Below are 9,094 nucleotides of genomic sequence, written 5' to 3' on the forward strand. Positions count from 1 at the left end.
CTCTCTCTCTCTCTCTCTCTCTCTCTCTCTCTGTCTGTCTGTCTCCCTTTCTCTCTCTAAGAAAACACTGCTGATCTTTATGGGGGGAGGGGATGGGGAGGGCAGCTGAGGGCAATCTCACTTATTTTTTTATCAAATTTTACCAAATTTCATATATAACAAGCATAGTGGGAACTTGTCAACTCCAAAACCAAATAAAAAAAACAAAACAGTTTTGTCTCCATTGGGGTGACGATCATACTTTATATTGTTGACATGACTTATACAGTTAATACCCCAATGAAATGCTCTCTGTCTTCCAATGGAAATAGGTTGTTCATTTGCATGCATGTCGGCAAGCAATAGATATGTCGAAGTTTTCCTAAACGAAAATTTAACGATTTTTTTAGGTAGTATTCAAGATTGCAAAAGATCCTTGAAAGTCCACCCTCCAGACACCACCACCAAAAATATTTTACGTTTGTAGAAAATATAACACAAAATGGCATAGTGCAGCATCTTTTCTTCATTCTGTGAAAATATTCCTTAAAGATTGGATGAAAAACAGTGGAGTTATTTTAAAAAGTATACAGAAAAACAGAGTTTTGAGAAAACTGCAGAGGGACTTTATGAGAATATGGTTGTTACTAACATGCCTCATACGTGACAAAATAAGGCTTTGGAGTTCTTATGCGATGAGATTGTTTTAAGAAAGGCTAAAGAAGCTAGAAATACATACATCTAACAATCCATAATTTTGACCCAAATCGGAACTTTCAGCTAGCTGCCCCCCTCCCCCCCCCCTCCTGAACCCCATCCCCTTTAATGGTTCCAGTAAAAGCGCGTATGCTTGTATGTGTTTTTTATGTATGTGTGTTTAGTTTTAGTAAGGTTTCCAAAACTGCATAAGGTCATACGAGCGCCAAGGGATGGATGTCAACAGAGAAGCCCAAATGGGGAATCAGTCTTACTCTGCTCACCTCTCTAGCCTTAACAGCAAAAAGTCTGCTTCGACTATTAGGACACCTACGAAATAGCAGTTCTCAAGAGAGTGACAAAAATACAAGAGAAGTAAAGGAAAATGACGATAGTAAGGATGAGGAAAGCAAAAGCAGCAGTTCCCCCTATGTTGTTCCTGCACAATATGAGCATGACATTGATACATTCAGTCAATTTACAATTCTGCTGGGCATAAGAACATATTATAATCCCCCCCCCCCCAGCTTCTTTGGTAATGGCCTAAAGATACCTGTCAGTAGCACTGCCCTGGAGAGCTATAGATATATACAGGGTGATCCCAAAAAACCTTTACAACTTTTTTTCTGAATATCTCGAGCAAAAATTGTTCTAGAATGAAGTAATTTGGAACAGACATAATTCATGCAAAAGGAATTTGTCTGACATAAAATCCACGAAGAAGAAACGTGTTTTGAAAACGGAAACGGCTAAAAGAAAAAAGCACCCAAAAACGCAAAGTTCACCAATATTTAAAAATCTTGTAAAGGAAGTCGTAAAAAGATCAGTTGATCTTTTTCTTTATTTTCTCTTTGACATTAATTTTCCATCCCTGTGACAATTAAACAATATTTAATTTATTTTACAGAGTTTTAAAAACCTAATGATTTCATTCTGAAATTCCTAGAAGCAGTGCTCCACATTTCCTCCTTTGGACTTGACACATTTTTAACGTGTCGTTCGAAATGTTCAGTGGCGCCCTAACACAAGGACCTGCTAAACCATGAGTTTTTAAAGCCACATACACTGTACATGTTAAGAAGTGGCTTCTAAAGACAAAAGAGTGGGGTGCCCAATAGACAGCATTTTTGGAGTTAACATTATCCCACAGGGTGAAAATGGGCTTTGCACTAAACCGAATGTCATCGAGGAAATGATCACTCTTTACAAGACAATCGAGGAATCATGAACACATTGCCATGCTCTGATCCATGTCATCTCGGCCTAGCGAAGATGAACATGGTATAGTCTTAAGTTAAGATCTACCATGAGAATGCAGACTGTTGATGTGCAGGAAAGTCCTTGCTGCAGATCGTCTACGAACAGACGTCTCATGGGACTTGGCTACTGAAACCTGCACTCTGGTGACGTTTAAAGGGCTGCACATGGCGCGTATTCGACCTGAAGTCGTCATTTTTTAAAGAACTTTTTAGTTCTGATTCGCTATAGATTCAAACTGACGCAACTTCTCTACTCATGACGCCAAAGGTCTTGAGGGCACCTAAGCATTCTCTCCATGCCGTGAGCACAACTTACAAAATGTCAGGGATGGTGAGTTTGTGGAAAGGTAATGTTCAATGCAAAAGCTCTCTGCTCTTTACTAAACGTAACCATGATCTCAGCAGGCAAATACAATTTGGGAAAAATAATATCTGCAGACTTCTGTTGACTTGTGACACTGCTGTGGCTTGCAATATGGCGCGATTGTTGCAACTTTTAGTGGTAGGCCTAACGCGAACTATAAAAATGGTAACAAGGTTGAAAATGGGTTGTTTTTTTAATGCGCTAATCCATTCAATGGACTTACCGAAAATACATATCAGAGAAATTCCTTTGGGCTTCCAAACGTTATGTTCAAATCTGAAACGAAAAACCTCAGTACGGAGGAATATATTTACAAAACAAGTTGTAAAGGGTTTTTTTGGATCACCCTGTATATTTATTCATTATATTTGTGAAAGTACGTTATTTTCGCCGCCTAAAACTTCCGAACAATTTAACTTTCGAATTTGAAAAAAATAAAATAGAGGTGGTTCAGAATCATTTAAAGGGTGTATAGTTTTACTGGGGAGTCCGAAAACACTGTAGTTAAATTTTCAGTTTCTCTTTAGTTTCGTTTAGACCTAATCTTGGGGAAGTCCGTCTTCTAAGACGCCATTGTAAACAACTTAGGCTTTTGTTCACAAAATGATCCCACAATGACTTGACGATCGATTCTTTTGAGTCCGTTTGTCGAACTGGAAACCCTGGTATCTATTATATATTTGGCAACTTGGAAACACAAGTGTCACTTTTTCCATAAAACTGCGACAGCTACAGAGTTGAAAGTTGGCAAGTACCTGCAAAAAGATAGATATGTCTCCATGGCGGAGCCAGATTTTTTATTTTTTTATTTCCTGATTTTGAAAAAAAATATTTGATTCCTTTCATTGAAAGGTGGCCCAGTTAGTGTCAGTATGTTTGTGTTTTGTGTTTATTCCATGTGTGTGCGTGTGTGTGTGTGTGTGTGTGTGTGTGTGTGTGTGTGTGTGTGTGTGTGTGTGTGTGTGCGCGTAAACGCGCCGGCGCGCGCGTTTGTATGTGTTTTTGTGCACCAGTTTGAAGGCATAGACTGCCTGTACTATTACACAATTTGGATTTGCTTTTGAATACGTTGGTGCTGATATAATTATTATAAAGAATTCTCGCGGAGTGGTGTAATTCACCACATCTCTTACGTGCCTGATGGGTTGGGTGCACCTATTCTTTCTTTCATTGTTCTTTTGTTTTATGGAGTTTTTCGTCGATAAAGAGAGGGTGATTGGCGGGGGCTCTGTTGAGGTTTGCCCATTGCTCCTGCTTTCCTATTTAAAACAAATTATCGTCCACACCCCTCCTTTTTGTGTCCGTTTCTCTTTTGAAACATCTGTAGTTTTCGGAGTGTCGGTAGTTTAGTGGTTAGGCTACCGGACTCGTACTTATGAGGTTGAGGGTTCGGAAGTTTGAGCTTCTGCTCAGCCCGACGTTGTGTCCTTCGGAAAGGCACTTTACACGAAAATACCGTTTGTTCTTTTCAGAGATGGACGTTAAACTCGGAGATCCCGCCTCTTAAATAACCTAAAAGTGTTGATAGGCACGATAAACCCATACCATTTCACAATTGTTTTTCTAATTTTCGGCACTGATATGACCTAATAGGGTTGCAAGTACGATAAACTAGTCAACCAGAAATTCACATGGAAAATGCTAAATTATTATGTCGACGCATCGTTTATATTACCCGCTTCGTCTGACTCCTGGATGTGTCTACAAGCTCACCCTGAAATATAGGGGCAGGGCGGTGTCACTTTCTCAAAATGAGCAATTTGTAGGCAAGGCTACCATAGGTCATTAATTTTAGTGATCCTGTGTGTGCATCCAAAGAGCGGTTTTTAATATAGGGCCCAAAGAGAAAAACTTTTTTTATTACTGGGTCAAGAATTTTGGAAAAAAATGTTTTTTTCTTGGTGGCTGGCCGCAGAAGTAGCAAGCAAAATTTCGTGGGCACAGATACATTCCTCAATGAGCTAGAATCTTCGCGGTCAGACGAAAGTGAACAAGCTATTGCTAACTTGTTAATGTATCTAAGCCCACGAAACTTTGCATGACACTTCTGCAGACAAGTGACCGAACAAAATTTAGTTTTTTCAAAAAATTCTTCATCCAGTGATTTTAAAAAAGTTTTTCTCTTTGTGCTCTATATTTTTAAAAAACCCATGTTGGGACTTACACAGGATCACAACAATGACTGAATATACAGTTATTTAGCCCACAAATTTCCCATTTTGAGACACCACCACCGTCATGCACCCACATTTCAATGCTATCACTTAGTTTTTTCTGTTTAAGAGGGGGGGGGGGGTACCCCCCAAAGTCAAGATTCGGCTCAAAATTTTGGAATTTGAGTTTTAGACATTGTTAGCTTCCTCAGCCTCTCCTACAACTATTTCATTGCATAAGAACAAAAAACCCCGTATTTTTTCCCATACCGGACATTTTGTCACCGCCATTTCCTCATAAAGTCAATGTTTTATTTTTCTTTATCGGCCGTTTTCTCAAAACGAGACTTTCCTCTACACCTTTTTGAATAACTCCACCATTTTTCATCCAATCTTCATTAAATTTTCTCAGAGTGAAGAAAAGATGTAATACTAAAATTTGTGGGTTGAATTTTTGATATAGGGAATAGATTTTTGTTGGTGGTGTCTGGGGTGTGGATTTTCACGGAATTTTTGCAAACTTGAATGTTACCTCAGAAAAAAAATTCATTAAAAATGTTCTAATTCGTTTAGGAAAAAAATTACAGACACATTTTTAGATCGAATGTTTGTTTACACGCATGCAAAAAAAAACACAATAATTTTTTTTATGAGCCATGAGTGCAGTATTCATTACGTAAGACATGTCAATAAAAATCCAATATGGCCGCCGTATCCATGGAAACGAAACTTTTTTCTCAAATTATGTGATTACTGATTTTAAGACTCCTTACTATGCTTGTTATATGAGTGAAATTTGGTACAATTCGGTCCAGTTATAAGCGAGATAGCCTTCAGGTGTAGCCCCCCCCCTCCCCTTTTAAGGTCGTCTAGATGGCATCACGTGCGTCTCAAAAACTACTCAACCGTCTGTTGGACCTTGTCTCCCATTGGCGTGAACTCACTGTTTTTACAAGCGCATCGAAGGGAATAGAAGAGTGAAAGATTGAAGGAGTTCAAAATCTTGCAGAATGTAAACTCATTTTCTGTTTTTAAGTTTGTTACAAGTTGTCATTGTTACTGTTTCATCAATCAATCAAGGAATGCGAAGCGAGTCAACGGTTCTGGTTAAGGTACACCACGGCAGTAGCCAACAGCCAGAAAAAGGCGATTTTGGTATCCAAAAACAATTTTTCGATTTTGGACTATTTTAGTAGAGCAACATCAATCTGCTTTATCAATTGGAAATATTTTCAAGTGTCTAAAACATCTAAAAAGTGCTCACATAGCGCTTGCACTCAGACAAAGGAATTGCTCGTCGACTCTCCTTCTGTTTGTGTGTTCGGGGGTTCGAGCCGCGGGCCCGACGTTGTGCCCTTGGGAAAGTCACTGCACACAAATTTTCCCTGCTTCTCCCAGGTGGGAATGGGTACCCGGCCATAGACAGCGAAAAATCTTGTCAGTATATTTGTGTTTTAGCGCCCATAAATGGCCACTTGCACTGTATGCCTCCCTGGAAGTTGAATTTGTTTCAGAGTGCTCTCAGGTCTGCTGGGATAATAGTGTAAATTGTAAAGCGCATAGTGCTTGCTGTTGAGCGGGGATTTGCGCTATACAAATATCTATTATCATTTTTAATATTATTATTATTATTATTATTATTATTATTAGTAGTAGTAGTAGTAGTAGTAGTAGTAGTAGTAGTAGTAGTAGTAGTAGTATTAGTAGTAGTAGTAGTAGTAGTAGTGAACACCGCATTAGGCTTACACCTAAGAAAACCTTAGTTTGCAGTATACTTTATGAATGGGCTTTCAGATTCACTTGGTCATCCAATTTTAAAACCTATATGCAAAGATCTGAGAAAATTAAGCAAAGCGATTTGATTTTACCCTCTTTTAACCATGGTAAGACGAAAGTGAAAAGCTATACTACCTCTTTGGTATGGATGCAGCTGTACTTTATTTTTTACTGAGTGGAAATTCGATTTCGCTGCCACAACGTCATTTGGCCATATCGTTACCGGGGGGGGGGGGGGGAGTTCGTGATCAGCTTTTTTGACTAGTGACCTATTTTTGAAAGGGGGTTTGAGGGAAAAAGGGGGGGGGGGGGGTAGGCCAAATCAGAATCCTTCGTCAGAATCTGAAATCTTTTGTAAATTTAGGTCTTCATTTTCTCTTTCGACCTTTCCCTTTCTAGTTTCCTGTACCCTCCATCGCTTGTTTCCAAGAATAATACTTCAATGGCCTCTCTCGTAAAAAAAAATAATTTTGATCCTTTGTTATATTCTCTGTGTCTTTACAGTCATCCCCTCTCTGTCAGTGTGGTGTAGCGGTTTTTCGCTTCCAGGTAGCATAGGAAAAAAATTAGTTCGATTCCTGTGTTGTGAGTATTTAGTACTTTTATTAAGGATCTTGACCTTTGTACGTTGTATCTCTCCCAGTCCGGATTGGGCCTGACAGGCAAGGTCAAAGCTAGCCCTCTAAATGATAATTTATAATCTGTGTAAATAGGGGCGCAAATCACCCTATACTAGAAAATGAATAAAGACAACTTTATCACATCCACATACGTACAGATCTGAGCCATCTTGGCGCCCTGTTGACTCGGACTCCAGTAAGAAGTACATATTGGCAACTACACACGCCAGTACAGTCGAGAGGGTGATCATAATCAGACTCAAGCAGAAGTAAGCACCTGGAAGCATAATAAATAAAGTTGAGGTGTAAGCTGGGGTGTAAGGTGGAGTGAGCGTTTTTTTTTTGTTTTTTTTTTTGGGGGGGGGGGTTTGCATGAATAACTTAGCATTAAAGCACTGTTGTGTTGATAGGCCACTAGTGTGCATTTGTATGTACGTGATTGTGAGTGTGTGTGTGTGTGTGTGTGTGTGTGTGTGTGTGTGTGTGTGTGTGTGTGTGTGTGTGTGTGTGTGTGTGTGTGTGTGTGTGTGTGTGTGTGTGTGTTTGCGTAGTTATGTAGACAAAAGTATATTTGCACACTCACGTTATGTAGACATGCCCCCTTATGTAGACGTCCATATAATGTTTTAAGGTCACCATCGCATTTCCCGCCAAAAATTACATCATGTGTTAAAATATTTTTGAATTTGGTTCCGGTCCGAATAGCGCTGTTATTTCGTTATTTCTATACACAACGCTATACACACTTCGAGTGTGTGCAGAATTTTTGGTGTCCACATAACGACAGTAGCTTTCTGATTTGTGTATCGCCGGGTGTGTGTGTGAGACGGCACGTGGCGGACCCAGCTACGAGTTGGAATCCAGAAGCTTGCTCTGCAGTACATCATGGAGCAACGCTCTGCAGTTAGTTTAATAAGAGTTTTAAGGCGCTCGCAACTTCATGCACCCACGAAACACAATTTGATAGCATTCACAACATCTTACTTTTAAAGTAAAGGAAAACATCTCATGGTAAACAAATCTTGTTTTAAAAAGATTAGAAAATAAAAACAGCAGTTTACATTTTAAAACAAAAATGATCTACATTTTAGAATACAGGCTAATGACTTTTATAGATTTGAGAATTCTATATGGATCAACGACGGAGAACAGACCTTTTAATTTTGTGCATTTAAAATATTTACATCGGGTCTCTCCAAAGTCCGGACATTCTAAAGTGTCTAATGGTGAAGTCTGAATCGCATCTGACACAGAGCGGTTTCTCATCTCAAAGCAGGAGATATCCATGAAGCATCTAAATACGTAAACGAGTAAAACTTTTTCGTCTCTTCTCGAAAGGCCAGAAGATTTTCGTGGGTCCAGTTTGGGCACTGTGAAGCTTGTTGTTAGTTGTTTACTTTAGTTTTTATCCCACAGCCTGGAGATATAGTGAAGGAAATAATTCTCAACAGCAATTTAACTGGATTTTCTATTTTCGGGTTTCAAAGTTTAAGATTGTCTAACAGTAGCAAGAATATGGACATCCAGGTCAAAACCAAAGGCTTGAGACCGTACGCAGCTTCAAATACCTGCGTGCAATAGTGACAGACCAAGGATCAAAACCAGAAATAATCTCCAGAATAGGGCAAACTTCTACAGCAATGACCAAGTTGAGAACCAGTTGGAAAGACAGAAATATATGCATGTAAATTCTGGACCTTGAATGAAGACCTTGAAAAAAGGATCAAAGCTGTGAAGATGAGATGCTTCCGAAAAATCCTTAGTATCTCATGCAAAGATCACATCACAAATGATGAAGTCAAAACAACGGATCAAAAATGCAATTGGACCATACCCTGATCTTCTCAATTTGTTCAGGAACCGCAAACGGCAAACGGCAATGGCATAGACACATCACCCGTTCATCCGGCCTTGCCAAAATGATCTTGCAAGGCAACGTCCAGGGAAAAAGGAGCAGAGATAGACCGACGAAGAGTTGGAAGAACAACATCAAGAAATGGACAGGCCTGGACCTCAAAGACACGCTCTGAAGAGCAGAAGGAGTGGAGGAAGCTGGTGGTCAAATCTTCAAAAGCCCCGACCAACATCCTCTCTTCGGAATAGGTGAAAATGAAGTGAAGTAGATTAGTTTTTATCCCATAGCTTGGAGATGTAGTTAAGGAAACAATTTTTAATTGCAATTTAACTATTTTTGAGTTTAAAAGTGTTAGATTGTCTAATAGCAGTAAAAACATCACAGTGGACATC

General features: G+C 39.3%; 1 protein-coding gene across 1 annotated transcript in view; it reads right to left on the bottom strand.

The window, feature by feature from the left end:
* The window catches only part of LOC118477693, a 17,782-nt gene extending 10,652 nt beyond the window's left edge, over window positions 1–7,130 (bottom strand). The window contains exon 1 of the mRNA XM_035969789.1: window positions 7,004–7,130. The gene's annotated coding sequence lies outside the window, so the exon portion shown is untranslated. The remainder of the gene's footprint in view (window positions 1–7,003) is intronic.
* Window positions 7,131–9,094: the final 1,964 nt, after the last annotated feature.

Source organism: Aplysia californica, unplaced genomic scaffold, assembly GCF_000002075.1.
Source record: "Aplysia californica isolate F4 #8 unplaced genomic scaffold, AplCal3.0 scaffold00183, whole genome shotgun sequence".
NCBI lineage: Eukaryota > Metazoa > Mollusca > Gastropoda > Aplysiida > Aplysiidae > Aplysia > Aplysia californica.